Below are 17,591 nucleotides of genomic sequence, written 5' to 3' on the forward strand. Positions count from 1 at the left end.
CACAAAGGAGTTGATTTACTAAAATTGGAGAGTGCAAAATCTGGTACAGCTCTGCGTGGCAGCCAATCATCTTCTAACAGCTTGTTTAATTAACCACTTAAGGACCGCCGTATTGCCATTGTACGTCATCGCAATGGCACAGGCAGGCACAAGCACGTACATGTATGTGCCTGCCTTCCAGCGGGTGGGGGGTCCGATCGGACCCCCTCCCGCTGGATACGGCGGTCCAGTTCGCTTCAGGAGCGATCCGTGATGAGGGGATGGCCGTTGGTTTCTGGCCACCCCCTCTGGATCGCTCCTGGCCAATGAGAAGCTTCCTCCCACTGTGTATTGTATACACAGGAAGGAGGAAGTGATGTCATTTTCCTCGGGGCGGTCTTTTTGACCGGACTACGAGGAGAAGACAAAAAGTAAGTGCACCAAAACACTACTCTAACACATAGGTACACATAGGTACACAAACCCCCCCCCCCCCCCCGATCGCCCCCCGATTCCCCCCCCCCAGTCACAGTGTCACTGATTGCATTGATCATTTATTTACTGATCACTGCATTCAGTGTCAGTTGTAACAGTAAAAACTGTCAGGGCAGTTAGTGTTAGGTCCAGGGTAGCCCCCTACCCCCCCAATAAAGGTTTAACCCCCTGATTGCCCCTAGAGTTAATCCTTTCACCCCCTTTTGCCAGTGTCACTAAGCGATCATTTTTCTGATCGCTGCATTAGTGTCGCTACTGTCGCTAGGTAGCTAGTTATTTTTTTAGGTTCACCGCCAGGTTTTTATATCGCTAGGTACCCCGATATACTACCCAATAATGGTTTTAACCCCCTGATTGCCCCTAGTTAACCCTTTCACCCCCTTTTGCCAGTGTCACTAAGCGATCATTTTTCTGATCGCTGCATTAGTGTCGCTAGGTAGCTAGTTATTTTTTTAGGTTCACCGCCTGGTTTTTATAGCGCTAGGTACCCCGATTTACTACCCAATAATGGTTTCAACCCCCTGATTGCCCCTAGTTAACCCTTTCACCCCCTTTTGCCAGTGTCACTAAGCGATCATTTTTCTGATCGCTGCATTAGTGTCGCTAGTGTCGCTAGGTAGCTAGTTTTTTTTTTTAGGTTCACCGCCAGGTTTTTATAGTGCTAGGTCCCCTGATATACTACCCAATAATGGTTTTAACCCCCTGATTGCCCCTAGTTAACCCTTTCACCCCCTTTTGCCAGTGTCACTAAGCGATCATTTTTCTGATCGCTGCATTAGTGTCGCTAGATAGCTAGTTATTTTTTTAGGTTCACCGCCAGGTTTTTATAGCGCTAGGTACCCCGATATACTACCCAATAATGGTTTTAACCCCCTGATTGCCCCTAGTTAACCCTTTCACCCCCTTTTGCCAGTGTCACTAAGCGATCATTTTTCTGATCGCTGCATTAGTGTCGCTAGGTAGCTAGTTTTTTTTTAGGTTCACCGCCAGGTTTTTATAGCGCTAGGTACCCCAATATACTACCCAATAATGGTTTTAACCCCCTGATTGCCCCTAGTTAACCCTTTCACCCCCTTTTGCCAGTGTCACTAAGCGATCGTTTTTCTGATCGCTGCATTAGTGTCACTAGTGCCACTAGGTAGCTAGTTATTTTTTTAGGTTCACCGCCAGGTTTTTATAGCGCTAGGTACCCCAATATACTACCCAATAATGGTTTTAACCCCCTGATTGCCCCTAGTTAACCCTTTCACCCCCTTTTGCCAGTGTCACTAAGCGATCATTTTTCTGATCGCTGCATTAGTGTCACTAGTGTCGTTAGGTAGCTAGTTATTTTTTTAGGTTCACCGCCAGGTTTTTATAGCGTTAGGTACCCCCATATACTACCCAATAATGGTTTTAACCCCCTGATTGCCCCTAGTTAACCCTTTCACCAGCGATCACAGTATAAGTGTCACTGGTGACGCTGGTTAGCCAGTTAGTTATTTAGGTTCCCCGTCAGGTTTTTATATAGCACCAGGGACCCCCATATACTACCTAATAAAAATTTGAACCCCCTGATTGCCCCTAGTTAACCCTTTCACCACTGATCACAGTATAAGTGTTACGGGTGACTCTGGTTAGTTTGCTTTTTATAGCATCAGGGCACCCACCATTTATTACCCAATAAAGGTTTAACCCCCTGATCACCCAGCGGGTGATATCAATTAGGTTTTAGGGTCAGGGTCTGCGTCGCCCCAGGCAGCGCTAGGTTAGTGCCAGTACCGCTAACACCCACACGCAAAGCATAAACCTCCCGTAGTGGTATAGAATCTGAACAGATCAATATCTGATCTGATCAGATCTATACTAGCGTCCCCAGCAGTTTAGGGTTCCAAAAAAACGCATTGTTAGCGGGATCAGCCCAGATACCTGCTAGCACCTGCATTTTGCCCCTCTGCCCAGCCCACCCAAGTGCAGTATCGATCGATCAACTTACAAAACACTAAACACATAACTGCAGCGATCACAGAGTCAGGCCTGATCCCTGCGATCGCTAACAGTTTTTTTGGTAGCATTTTATATTTAAATCCGGAAGGCGGTGCTTGGATTTCGGGGTCCCATACGTGGCTAGGCTCCCAAAAAGTCCCCCACATGTGGTATCCATGTACTCGGGAGAAGCAGCAGAATTTATTTTGGGGTGTAATTTGACTTATGCCCATAGCAAGTGTGAGCAATATATCATTTAGTGACAACTTTGTGCAAAAAAAAAAAAAGTTTGTAATATTCACGCAACTATATAAAATATTCCATGGACTCAACATGCCTCTCAGTAAATAGCTTGGGGTGTCTACTTTCCAAAATGGGGTCATTTTGGGGGGTTTTGTGCTATTTTGGCATTTTATGGCCTTCGAAACTGTGATAGGTAGTGAGGAGTGAAATCAAAAATTTGCACCCTTAGAAATCCTGAAGGTGGTGATTGGTTTTCGGGGTGCCGTGCGCGACTAGACTCCCAAAAAGTCCCACACATGTGTTATCTACATACTGGGGAGAAGTAGCGGAATATATTTTGGGGTGCAATTCCACATATAACCATGGCATGTGTGAGCAATATATAATTTAGTGACAACTTTTTGTAATTTTTTTTTTTTTTGTCATTATTCAATCCCTTAGGACAAAAAAAATAAATATTCAATGGGCACAACATACCCATCAGCAATTTCCTTGGGGTATCTACTTTCCAAAATGGGGTCATTTAGGGGGGGTTTGTACTGCCCTGCCATTTTAGCACCTCAAGAAATGAGATAGGCAGTCATAAATTAAAAGCTGTGTAAATTCCAGAAAATGTACTCTAGTTTGTAGACGCTATAACTTTTGCGCAAACCAAAAAATATACGCTTATTGACATTTTTTTTACTAAAGACATGTGTCTGAATACATTTTGCCCTCAATGTATGACTAAAATTTAGTTTATTCGATTTTTCTTATAACAAAAAGAAGAAAATATCATTTTTTTTCAAAATTTTCGCTCTTTTTCCATTTATATCGCAAAAAATAAAAATCGCAGAGGCAATCAAATACCATCAAAAGAAAGCTCTATTTGTGGGAAGAAAAGGACACAAATTTCGTTTGGGTGCAATATTGCATGACCGCGCAATTACCAGTTAAAGCAGCGCAGTGCGAAATTGGAAAAAGACCTCTGGTCCTTAAGGTGTTTATTGGTCCGGGGCTGAAGTGGTTAAAGGGGTTGTAAAGGTTCATGTTTTTTCACCTTACTGCATCCTATGCATTAAGGTGAAAAAACACCTGTCAGTGACCGCCCCCCTGTTTTACTTACCTGAACCCTTGAACTTGTCCCACGGGGAGGCGCTATCTCTCTGCCCGGGGGTTCTTGGCTCTTGATTGGATAGATTGATAGCATCGCAGCCATTGGCTTCCGCTGCTGTCAATCACATCCAATGATGCAAGCACCGGGGGGCGGGGCTGAGTCCTGCATTTGGTCTCTATGGATGTCAAATGCTGGACATGGTTGAGTCCTTGACATATGGTGGGGTTGTGAACAGAAAAATGCAAGCCAGACAGAATTCATTAAGGCCAATAAACTCAGTCGAGGGTTAGAGTACAGCATACCCAGAGAACAAGTGCAGACCCCCAAGAAAAACTACTTAAAGCCATACAGAAAGAGGTCCTTTAACCCCTTGCCGACCGGCTCACGCCAATATACATCGGCAGAAGGGCACGTACAGGCATATTAATGTACCTGAACATTGCCCTTTAAGAAGTGGCATTATGGGCGCACGTGTGATCGCAGACTCAATGTCCCCGGGGATACCCGCGATCGTCTCATGGAGGGGAAGAATGGGGAAATGCTAATGTAAACAGGGAGGAGGAGTTTGGCGTGCTGACGTCACCACGTACTGGGTCTTAGTGGACGGTGTCCACATACAGCTGGCCAGCTAACTGATGCTTGTGTTTCTTCGGAATTTGTAAGTGTGTTACCTTTTATATTTTAATAAAACATGGACATTGTTACACTATGGATAGCTTCTCTTTTCTGGGATATATACCTGCTTAGGTACCCCCTGTGTTTGGTGGAGTGTGGATCCTTAGAAGTTTCTATTTGGTTCTGGGACTGAGCTCTGTGATTGGTATTCTTTGGCTACTTCCTTCACCTAAAGCCCTGATAAGCTTTTTGTGCTTGCGAGTTGGTAAGCCTCCAATTCTTAAAGTGGTCGCATGCAGTGGTGGATCTTACTTAGAATCACTGTTTTTTGTGGGTGATCATCATGAACGGAAGAATCTGATATTGAGTTTTTATTCACTAAAGACTATTTTCTTCATTTATTTGTAATCACTATTTTCTATGCATGTAATTCACTGTATATATGTGTTTTTTGTTTGATATGATATATTGTCACTACGATTTATTTTATTTATTTTTTCACTTGGTTTAATTAATTGGAACTCAAGTAACTGGCACATAATATTTTTTAGCGCTGCTACATAAATTTTCTCTAATGTAAACAAGCATTTCCCCATTCTTCTTAGTGACAGGACACTGATCACAGCTCCCTGTGATCGGGAATGGTGATCAGTGTCGTGTTATACATAGCCCATCCCCCTCACAGTTAGAATCACTCCCTAGGACACACTTAACCCCTGCAGCGCCCCGTAGTGTTTAAACCCTTCACTGACAGTCACATTTACACAGTAATCAGTGTATTTTTAATCCCACTGATCGCTGTATAAATGTGAATGGTTCCAAAATAAGGCCAAAAGTGTCCAATCTGTCCACCATAATGTTGCAGTCACTATACAAATCGCAGATCACTGCCATTACTAGTAAAAAAAAAAGAATAAAAATGCCATAAAACTATCCCTTATTTTGTAGACGCTATAAATGTTGCGCAAACCAATCAATAAACGCTTATTGCGATTTTTTTTTACCAAAAATATGTAGAATACATATTGGCCTAAACTAAGGAAAAAAGGTGTTTTTTTTTATATTTTTTGGGGGATATTTATTATAGCAAAAAGTAAAAAATATGGCGTTTTTTTCAAAATTGTCGGGCAAAAAATAAAAACCGCAGAGGTGCTCAAATATCACCAAAAGAAAGTTCTATTCATGGGGAAAAAAGGATGTTAATTTTGTTTGGGAGCCACGTCACACGGTTAAAGCGACGCAGTGCCAAATCACAAAAAACGCTCTGGTCTTTGGGCAACCAAATGATCCGGGGCTGAAGTGGTTAAGCCAGAAGCCGTAAATTCTGTATTCTTTGGACTACAGACTGTAAGCAATTTTAGTACTCACATGGAAACATAGGCTTGTGCAGCTCAAACACACATGCTTGTGTATTTATATATATATATATATATATATATATATATATATATATATATATATACATACATACATATACACACACACATATACATACATACACACACACACACACCATGTTGTCAAAAGTATTGGGATGCCTGCCTTTACACGGACATGAACTTCAATGGCATCCCAGTCAATATTGAGTTGGCCCACCATAGAACAGCTTCAAATCTTCGGGAAGACTGTCCACAAGATTTAGGAGTGTGTCTATGGAAATGTTTGACCATTTTTCCAGAAGCGCATTTGTGAGGTCAGGCATTCTCCACTATAATTCATCCCAAAGGTGTTCTATCAGGTTGAGGTCAGGACTCTGTGCAGGCCAGTCAAGTTCCTCCACCCCAAACTCACTCTTCCATGTCTTTATGGACCTTGCTTTGTGCACTGGTCCAAACCATTTGGTGGAGAGGGATTATGGTGTGAGGTTGTTTTTTAGGGGTTGGTCTTGGCCCATTAGTTCCAGTGAAGGAAACTCTTAAGGTGTCAGAATACAAAGACATTTTGGACAACTTTGTGGGAACAGTTTGGGGATGGCCCCTTCCTGTGCCAACATGACTGCACACCAGTGCACAAAGCAAAGTCCATAAAGACATGGACTTAGCAAGCATGGTGGAAAATTTACTTCAATTTCAAAAATGTACATTATAATTGTAACTAAAACATATAAAATTAAATGTAAAATTTCCAAAGTGCTATAATGGTGTAAACCACCCAACCAAAAAGTTGTTGCACTTGAAGTTAATTTGTATTGCAATTATCTGTAGAGGGGTTTCCACCATCCCTGCTAAGTTTAATTTTATACAGTATTTTTTTTTTTTTTTTCAGTTTGATGTGTATTATATGTGATGTTACATATCACAAAGACTGGTACTGTGGTAATATTGAAGTTTATTGAGATTTCAATATATTGGAGGGTTCCACCATTATTGTTAAAGGGTCGTAAACCCTCTTGTTTTTTCACCTTAATTAATGCATCCTAAGGATTAAGGTGAAAAAACATCTGACAGTGCCCAGCCCCCCTACCCCCTGAGACCGTTCGTTCCCTCAGCGGAGATGCACTCACCTTCTCAGCTCTTAATTGGATAGATTGACAGCAGCACAGCCATTAGCTCCCGCTGCTGTCAATCAAATGACGTGGGCACCGGGAGGGCGGGCCGAGTCCAGCATTCGTGTCTATGCACACAAATGCTGGACTCGGGAGCACACCCACAAGGTAACCCCCAGGGAAACGATGATCGGGGCCACACTGTGCAAAACAAACTGCACAGTGGAGGTAAGTATGATATGTTTGTTATTTAAAAAAAAAAGAAAAAAAAAAAAAAAGAAGGTTTACAATCACTTTAAGTTATTGATTAGTAAGTTAGCGCTGAACTTTTTTTTTTCGTGGTGTGGGAACACATAACAGTGCTTAGCGGCAGACCTTTTACTGACACTTTTTTATTTTACCTACAGTAGTTTATTGTAAATAGTAGTGTGGTGATTACTTATTAGGCCCCTTCCACACGGGGCGGATCTGTTTGGCGGAGTCTGCCAGGTCGGCAGGAGATCGCTCTGTTGAGCAGGGAGGGGCCTATCAGAGCCCCGCTGATTCTTTTGAGGAGATCGGACAAAAACGGACAGCATGTCAGTTTTCATCAGATCTCATCCGATCCGCCAGACGAATGGCTGAACGTATCGCCATACGTCTGATTTTAGCGTATCAGATGGCAGACAGATGTCAGCGGACACATCTCCGCTAGCATCCGTCTGCCCATAGGAGTCAATGGATGGCCCGCTCGGATCTGCCTGAAACAGACAGGCAGATCAGGGACCTTACACTAAAAATTGGCATGTGACATTAATAAACATCAACAGATTTCAATTGTGCCCCACCAGGCTGAGTTCATCTCCCCATCCCTGCACTCAGTGCACTGATGGGCACTGACAAACAGCACTGATGGGCACTGACAAGCAGCACTGATGGGCACTGACAAGCAACACTGATGGGCACTGACAGGCAGTACTGATGAGCAGTGATAGACAGCACTAATGGACACTGATTGACAGCACTGATTGGCAGCACTGATGGCCACTGATAGGCAGCACGGGTTGGCAGAATTGATTGGCACTGAGTGGCAGCACTGATGGGCACTGATTAGAAGCACTGATAAGCAGCACTGATTGAAAGCACTAATAGGCAGCACTAGTTGGCACTGATAGGCAGCGCTGATGGACCCTAATAGGTAGCACTGATGGGCACTGATTGGAAGCACTGATTGGCAGCACTGATGGGCACTGATAGGTGGCACTGATTTGCACTTACAGGTGGCACTGATAGGTTGCACTGATTGGCAGCGATGATAGGCAGTACTGATTTGCACTGATAGGCATCACTGATTGGCACAGATGACACCGATTGGAAGCACTGATTGGCACTAACCGGTGACACTGATTGGAAGCACTGATTGGCACTGACAGGTGGCACTAATGGGCACTGACAGGTGGCACTGATTGGAAGCACTGATTGGCACTGTCAGGTGGCACTGATTGACACTGATTGGAAGCACAGAATGGCACTGAAAGGTGGCACTGATTGGCAGGGACAGGTGGCACTGACTAGGGGAGATCTTGAGTTTCACTTTAAGCAGATCATGAGGCTTGTAAGAGCCACTCAGAGTGTGAAACTGTCATTTAATGTAACTGCAGGGAGAGAGAGGAGCTGTCACAACTTAGCGATGATGTTGGGATGGGCAGGACCGAACAGCTATATAAACACCAGCCGATGATTGGGCTGCTTGAGTGAGGGGGCGGAGCCATATACACGTAGTGGCCTGCCCAGACCCCATCCCATTGGCTGGTGTTTGATAGCCATTTGGTCCCGCCCATCCCCGACATCACAGCTGAATTTTGACAGCTCCTCTCTGTCCCTGCATGTAGTTACATTGCATGACAGTTTCACACGCTGAACACATCTTACAAGCCTCACGATCTGCTCAATGTGATGCTATCTCACAGGTAGCAGGGGATACTCACTGCTTGGATGTAGCATGTTACAGCAGCCCAGGCAGATCTCAGGACACTAACACGCACAATGTGATTAGGGTGTGGCACACTCTGCACTCACCGTGCGCACGCCTATGCATGGAGACTCCATGGATGAGCCCCAAGACTTGTGCCCGGACTCTCTCCAGCAGAGGAGGATTCATACCTGGTGTTCCAGTCCAGGTAATCACCTTGCTGTTCCACATCCCCCAAATAAACCCTCCAGCATGATAGCAGGAAGCTTCAGGTCCCAGGCTTGGGCCTCTCTGTAACTCAGTGCACCCTACCCAGGCAGCAGACCCAGGGCTGGTGCAAGTATTTTTGACACCCTAGGCAAAACCTAATTTTGCCGCCCCCCCCATTGGCTCCACCCCTGACTCCACCCCTTTCCCCCTGCCCATGTAAACCCCACCTTTTTAATGAAATGCCCATCAAATGCAGCCCACCAGCACCCATCAAATGAAGCCTACCAGCACCCATCAATAAATATTTGCTTGCGTCCATTCATTCGGGAGTCAGGACACAAACACAGTCCTCCGCCACTGACACTATGTGCAAACAGAGTGGCGGCTGCCTGCTGATGCTGAGACTTAGTTGCTTGCTGCAGAGATAAGAGAGTAGGAACACCAGTGGCCGGGCGCCCTAGTGGTAGCACTGGCCCTGAGCAGACCTGGGAGGACAAGAATATCAGCAGCAACACCTGGTTACCAAGCAGAGCCTGGAAGGCAAGAGATCTCCCAGCATGCCCCACTGACAATAAATCTCCTGGTTGTTGGCCAGGGAGATAAATATATATTCATAACTCAGGTCATTGTGTTTTCCACAGTATTGCTAGGTATATTCCACAGCAGCAGGCAAAAGCAAACAATAACTCTTTTCAAGTGTTGTGAATGCATGTGTTTTCATTTGTTTGGAGATTTACTGCACTATGCTAGCATGTTCTTTCTCCTTCTCATAGCTTTTCATTTCAGTAATAGCATACCACCCAACATTTTGAGATAGGAATGAGGGACACCTAATAACAAATGTATGTAGGCATAGGACACGCCCCCTGCCAAACCCCCTTAAAGGAGAATTAACCAAAAAAAAACGTTAATTAAATCCACAACTATTTCTTTATATTGCTTTTAAAATGTACAAACGCAGCAATTTAGAAATTAGATGGAAGGTTTAGCACTGGGGAATACTTTTTGAAAGATAAAAAGTGCATTTTATATACAACTATATAGATCAGACCAAAATGAAGGACAAATGAAGTGGAATGAGGGACAGAGGGACATTGCTCCAAACCAGGGACAGTCCCTCCAAATCAGGGACAGTTGGGAGCTATGTAATAGGCCTGCTCTGACAAACAGATAGAAACTGACCTGTAGTTTATTGTGGCTGTCCCTGCTTTCTCCCATCACTGGCAAATATTTATCAGGTGCTCTAATAATTTAGCGACATTTTCATTGAGTGAGAACTGTCTAAAATGTACTACCGTAGAGAAAGAAAGATTACAGGCCTGTGTTTTACTAAAAGAATTGAGAAATCACAGATAACAGAGCACTGTAAAATTGTCTAGCAGCAGGACAATTTTAACCACTTCAGCCCCGGAAGATTTGGCTGCTGAATGACCAGGCAATTTTTTTCCAATTCGGCACTGCATCACTTTAACGGACAACTGCGCAGTCGTGCAACGTTGTACCCAAACAAAATTAAAGTTCTTTTTTCCCCCACAAATAGAGCTTTCTTTTGGTGGTATTTGATCATCTCTGCGGTTTTAATTTTTTTGCGTTTATAAACAAAAAAAAGAGTGACGATTTAGAAAAAAAACACACTATTTTGTACTTTTTGCTATAATAAATTTCCTATTTTTTTTTTTTATATATTTTTTTTAAATAGCTATTTTTTTCTTAGTTTTAAGCCAATAAAAATCACAATAAGTGTATATTGATTGATTTGCGCAAAAGTTATAACATCTACACAATAGGGGATAGACTTATAGCATTTTTATTATTATTATTATTATTATTATAAATTTTTTTTTTTTACTAGTAATGGCGTCGATCTGCTATTTTAATTGGACTGCGACATTATGGCAGACACATCGGACACTTTTGATACATTTTCGGGACCATTTGCATTTATACAGCGATAAGTGCTATAAAAATGCACTGATTACTGTAAAAAATGTCACTGGCAAGGAAGGGGTTAACACTAGGGGCTGATCAAGGGGTTAACTGCGTTCCCTCTCTGTCTAGGGAGATGACAGATCGCTGGTCATACTTTGTATGAACACACAATCAGTCTCTTCTCCCCTCACAGAACCCGGGATCTGAGTGTTTACACACACAGATCCCAGTTCTCGGTGTGTCACGAGAGATCGCGGCAGCCCGGTGGTCATCGTGACCGCCGGGAACTCGCATCGGCTCTGGGGGCGAGCAGCGGGCCACAAGGCGAAGCAACGTTACATAGTAAAACTGCGGCGGCTGGTCGGCAAGTTGTTAATGAGCAAGGCAAGGCCCTAATTTACTAGACACAAAAAACAGGTTGGGGTTTTACTACAATAATTTAGACACTGCAGAGGATACAGCCATGTTAAATGTCCACCAGCAGGACAGTTTTAATCAGGGATAATAGGTCTACTGGTCATATATAGAAAATTGACATACATTAAAAAGGGGATTAATGCGAGAGATAAAGCGATAATTCTCCCACTATACAAGACTCTGGTCCGGCCGCACCTGAAGTTCTGGGCACCAGTCCTCAGGAAGTATGTACTGGAAATGGAGCGAGTACAGAGAAGGGCAATGAAGCTAATAAAGGGTCTGGAGGATATTAGTTATGAAGAAAGGTTACGAGCACTGAACTTATTCATGCTTGAGAGGGAATATGATTTCAATTTACAAATACCACACTGGTGATCCCATAATAGGGATAAAACTTTTCAGTGGAAGGGAGTTTAATAAGACACGTGGCCACTCATTAAGATTAGAAGAAAAGAGGTTTAACATTAGGCTGCATAGAGGGTTCTTTACTGTAAGAGTGGCAAGGATGTGGAATTCACTTTCACAGGTGGTGGTTTCAGCGGGGAGCATCGATAGTTTCAAAAAACTATTAGATAAGCCCCTAAACGACCACAACCTACAGGGCTATACAATGTAATATTGACATATAATCACACACATAGGTTGGTCTTTTTTCAACCTCACCTACTATGTAACTATGTAACTATATAGGCTGCCTTCCAGGGGCAGAGGTCCCAGAAGAGAGAGCTGTAAACAGACCCTCTCAATTATTTATCTCCTCCCCAGCCACACGTTATGGGCACCTCCTCCTAGGGATTGGTTGAGATTAGGTAAATATTCATTATCCAAAGATTGATCCTCCTATTCTATTTCAGAAAGCTTCCTCCAGAGATAGACAGAAACAATCAACCCTCAGGTTTAGGGATAGACCTGACAAGACCAATAAAGATAAATTGCTGCTCAGCTGAGTACAGTAGAGCCAAGAACTAAATGTATCCAGCTTAGGGCAGGATGCTACACATATAGTGCTTGTTATGTCTCCATGTCTTTAAAACCTGTGGTTGCTAATAATTTTTCCTATGAAAATGCCCCCTACCCTGCTTGCTGTTCTTGGGTGGCTCAGTCCCATTACAGGGTCCCCTGGAGCCACTTTTGCATATGCGTTCCCAGCTGGCAGTGTAAGTCTCCTTACATAAATATAAATTGATGGTGAAAGCAATACTACAGCTTCCATACAGGTCGCAACAAGCTTTATTGTGGTTCCAACATCAGAAAAGCATTAAAAAAACATTATTAGCAGTTTAAGAATTCAGCAATTGAATAAATCAACCACACCTCCTTTCTACAAAGTGAAATTCTGGTATTTGCAAGTCTTGCAAGATTTGAGAGTGACAGTTATGCAGGTAGGTGCCAGTGTTGCCAACCGCCGTTAATTTACAGGCAGCCGTAAAGTTCACCCAATTTTCAGGGTGCCCGTGAATGTCCGTTACATGCAGCCGATACCCATAAAAAAGATGGCTGTGGGCTGGCCATGCAACTGCTCATGTGCCATTCCGAAGCCTGCAGGACTCGGGAAAGATTATACAAGCTCGGCGGGGAGGCGCATGCACAGTAACGTAATGTTGCCGCCTGGAGCTTCTGTTCATGAGCACCCAACACCCTCCATGCCTAGAAATTAGATATCAAATGCAGATATGAGTGAGCTGGATTCCTGATCATGTAATATTCCAATAAATACAGCCCACACAAATCACTTAGTAGGACATCTTATATCTATACCTCAGAGTCCTTTAAACCCAGCACAGGGACCCTCCTCACCCCAAATGAACAGGGGGGTGGGGAACGTGGATGCATATACTGTATTGCACGGATTTAACAGAATCCTTCAGTGTGATTAATTTGTCATCCTATTCCCTATCCCCAGCAGAAACCATTGTACTATCCCGTGGACTGACATTCTGTCCACAAGAAAATGTTGATGTGTTCGAAGTAGTCACCAATTTGCATCTTTTTGCACATAGACTACTATTCAAGAGCCTGCATGTGGAAACTGATACCCATATTGACACCACGACTGGTCTAGTTTCAGCATGAAGGAATTCAAGGCCTTACGTGATCTGACATTTTTGCATCAGGAAAATAATACTCTAGATCTTATAGATCAAATTGATCTAGAAACCTTACTTGAGAATGCCAGCAAATCTACGCAGGACACTGTGGCAAGTTTTAAGAAACCCTCTGCTAAATTTCCTCCCCTCAGTTTGAACCCGAGTATAGAGACTTTTGTTAAACAGACACTCAGGGATATCTGCAAACTCCCACGTAAAAAAACATATCCCCAAAATCTAACTTCTGATGAATTTAAGGCTGTTGACCAATTATGTAACAACGCCAAAATTACAGTCAAATCTTCAGATAAGGGAGGCAACGTGGTCCTGATGGATAATCAGGATTACGTATGCATGTGTCAAGATATCTTAGATAATAGAGATTGTTATACCATCGTCCTTACCAAATTAATACAAAATTCTTATACTACGTTCTACAATATGATTCAGGTGGCATTTGAGTGAGGGACTATTACTAAAGATCAATACAAATTTATTAGGATTAAGTACCCAGGGGTAGCTACATTTTATTGCTTACTCAAAATTCACAAATGTCAGGATAAACCTCCCAAAGCAACCAATTGTCTTCGGTAATGGAGGAATATCTGAAAATCTGAGTAAAGTCATCGACTCATTTTTACAACCCTTTGTCCTAGGCCTGCCCTCTTTCCTGAAGGATAAAATACATTTGCTGCAATTAATTAAGGAGGTAACTCTATCAGCCAATTCCTTTTTGGTGGCTATTGATGTTGAGGCCCTGCACAGTTTGATCCCCCATAACAAGGGGAACAGGGAATCCTGCAACAAAGTTGCAAATATGACAAACCATTGAATGAATTCATCATGGATGGGCTTGACTACATTCTACATCACAATTTCTTTGTTTTCATCAACTCCCACTACCTCCAGGTACAAGGAGTGGCCGTGGGCACTTGTACCTGGGGGAGTGGGAGAGATCCCTCCTAGATGGTGGGGACCTCCTCATGTATACGAGCCATATCTCCATGTGGCTATGATACATTGATGACGTCCTCGTCATCTAGGATGGCTCTGAGGAGATGTTGCTAAAGTTTTTTGAACACATCAATTTGAACAAGCACAATTTATAATTCACAATGACCCACGACCATGATAAAATTACCTTTTTGGATGTCCAAATGAGGCACACCCCGAGAACCAAATTTCTATCTTTTCCAAAAAAGCACCGCAGGAAACACTGTGCTCCGTGCGGAAAGCTTTCATCCTACAGTGCTTAAAAAGTCTATTCCGTATGGGCAATACCTGCGGTTACATAGCAACTGCTCTAATGATTTTCTTTTCAAACAAGAAGCCCGTAATCTTCAAACTAGACTGTTAGCATGTGGCTACAGTCGCTCAATGCGACCTGCTGTCCAAGAAGAGGGTTGGGAATGGTCCTGGTATGGAACCAACCAGGATTATCCTACGTTTTTCCAAGCAGCACAATACGATTAGGAATATCATCCAAAGGCATTGGAGTATACTCATGGATGACCCGAAAGTCAGTGGATTTATTTCAGCTAGCCCTTCAATTACTTTCAGGCGAGCTACCTCACTGAAAAATAAAATAGTCCAAAGTGAATTGAAGAATGAACAGTAGAGATTAAAACATTGTCCAATCCTTGGATCATTTCCCCGTGGACACTGCTCTTTTTGCCAATACATAAGACATGAAAAAATCTTTCGTCCTCCAATGGGGAGACTTTTAAGCCCCCACACTTTGTCAATTGCCAGACACGGGGAGTGGTATACCTCATGTCATACGATTGTGGGGCATATTATGTCGGCAAGACGAAACAGGAATTTCACCGCCGGATAGCCAAACACATATACAGTATACAAATTGGTAATCACTACCTATCACTTGGTCGACATGTGCTGGTAGTAAACAATTACAAGATTCCTAAAGTATCCTTCACCGCACTCGATCGGATTCAGATTCCGGATCGAGGCAGTGATTGGAAAAAACGTTGTTGCAACATGAACAGAGGTGGATATTTAAATTGCATGCCACCTCCTCTCCAGGACGAGTCTCTTTTTCCCCTTTTTTGAGGTTTCTGGGAAAACACAATAACATATTTTCCCCAGAAAAATTACAGTGTTTGCGGCCAATCCCGGGTTAGGTCACAGACCTCAGTCTTTTGGGTGGTATAGTGCAGCCACATATGTCCTCTAATACTTCCTTAGATAATTTATGCCTTGTTTTATGATAGTATTGTCGGCGTCTGTTATTTTTTTTCTTATTGGTGTGTGTTTTTGCGCATAATATATATGTTTTCACTGCCTCTCCTATTTTAATTGTGTTTTCCAGTGTGTGTCACTTTCACTACTTTGTTTTTCCTTTTCTTTTTCACTCATTCCTCCTCCCCATATATCCCTTGTTGTCATCGTCCTTTCTTCTGTCTGCATTTGTTTTTACAACCACACCGCCATGTATGCATATTTTCCGTTTTCCTCACTTGTCCCATTTTCATAAATTTTTCATACCATCCATCACTCTCAAGCACACTTTTTTCACTTCAGTCTCATTCCTTGTTTGACTTTCTCTTTCCTGTTTTGTCATTCCAATCTCATTTTGGTATTCTCTATTCGTTTCACTGTATCTCCTTCTTTTTTTTTCCTCGCATTGCTTTGGTTGTTTCTTTTGCTGTTGTTTTGGTTAGCATTGCCGGGTCTGTTATTTTATTTTGCATTGACATGCATTTTCACATACAATGTATATGTTTTCACTGTCTCTTCTTTTTTAGTCCTGTTTTTCTGTGTTTGTTACTAGTGATGGACGAACTTCCGACGGGACGTATCGCGAACGCGGCCAAAAGTTTGCGAACCGCAAAGTTTGCGGCGGACCCCATTGACTTTAATGGCAGGTGAACCTTAAAAACCTACAGGTCATATTTTCAGCCACAAAATACTAGCTGTGCACACATAGTCCCACAACATGGACACTGACATAACAAAAGTATTAAGTGAATCTGGGATCGACAACGACAAGCATTCTTTTTTTATCTGTGAAATTTTGACAATTCAGGAGCGCATGAAGGCCATGGAGGAGAAGCAAGGTCAGGCCAGGCTATGAAGGGGGTGCAGGAGATGATCAGTGCCACAGTCAGGGCAACGCAGTCCTGTGCCAGTGTCCAGTGTGCCAACCTGTGCTTGAGCCCCTCCCTCTGCCTGGCCCTTACCCCCACCTATGCAGGGCTCCACTGCGGTGGTCCAGAGGTGCCAGTCCAGTGCTGATCCTCAGCCATGGTGTTGGCACTGCCTGCTGATTGGCTTCTCCGCTGCTATCTCCCTCACTGTCTGAAACCAGCACCGTGATAGAGAGCACTGACACCAGCACCGTGATAGAGAGCACTGACACCAGCACCGTGATAGAGAGCACTGACACCAGCGCCCAGATAGAGAGCACTGACACCAGCACCCAGATAGAGAGCACTGACACCAGCACCCAGATAGAGAGCACTGACACCAGCACCGTGATTGAGAGCACTGAGACCACACCAGCACCATGATAGAGAGCACTGAGACCACACCAGCACCATGATAGAGAGCACTGAGACCACACCAGCACCGAGATGGAGAGCACTGACACCAGCACCGAGATGGAGAGCACTGGCACCAGCACCGAGATGGAGAGCACTGACACCAGCACCGTGATGGAGAGCACTGACACCAGCACCGTGATGAAGAGCACTGACACCAGCACCGTGATGGAGAGCACTGACACCAGCACCGTGATGGAGAGCACTGACACCAGCACCGTGATGGAGAGCACTGACACCAGCACCGTGATGGAGAGCACTGACACCACACCAGCACCGAGATAGAGAGAGAGAGAGCGAGCACTGACACCACACCAGCACCGAGATAGAGAGAGAGAGCACTGACACCACACCAGCACCGAGATAGAGAGAGAGAGCACTGACACCAGCACTGAGATAGAGAGAGAGCACTGACACCACACCAGCACCGTGATAGAGAGAGCACTGACACCACACCAGCACCGAGATAGAGAGCACTGATACCACCAACTCAATGCGGGACCCAAAAATATGACACCGCTCAACCTCTTCAAACAGGAGGGTACGGGCATATGGTGTG

This window comes from Lithobates pipiens, unplaced genomic scaffold (genome assembly GCF_037356315.1).
Source record: "Lithobates pipiens isolate NorthernLeopardFrog02 unplaced genomic scaffold, aLitPip1_a1.2 Scaffold_3, whole genome shotgun sequence".
In the NCBI taxonomy this organism is placed as follows: domain Eukaryota; kingdom Metazoa; phylum Chordata; class Amphibia; order Anura; family Ranidae; genus Lithobates; species Lithobates pipiens.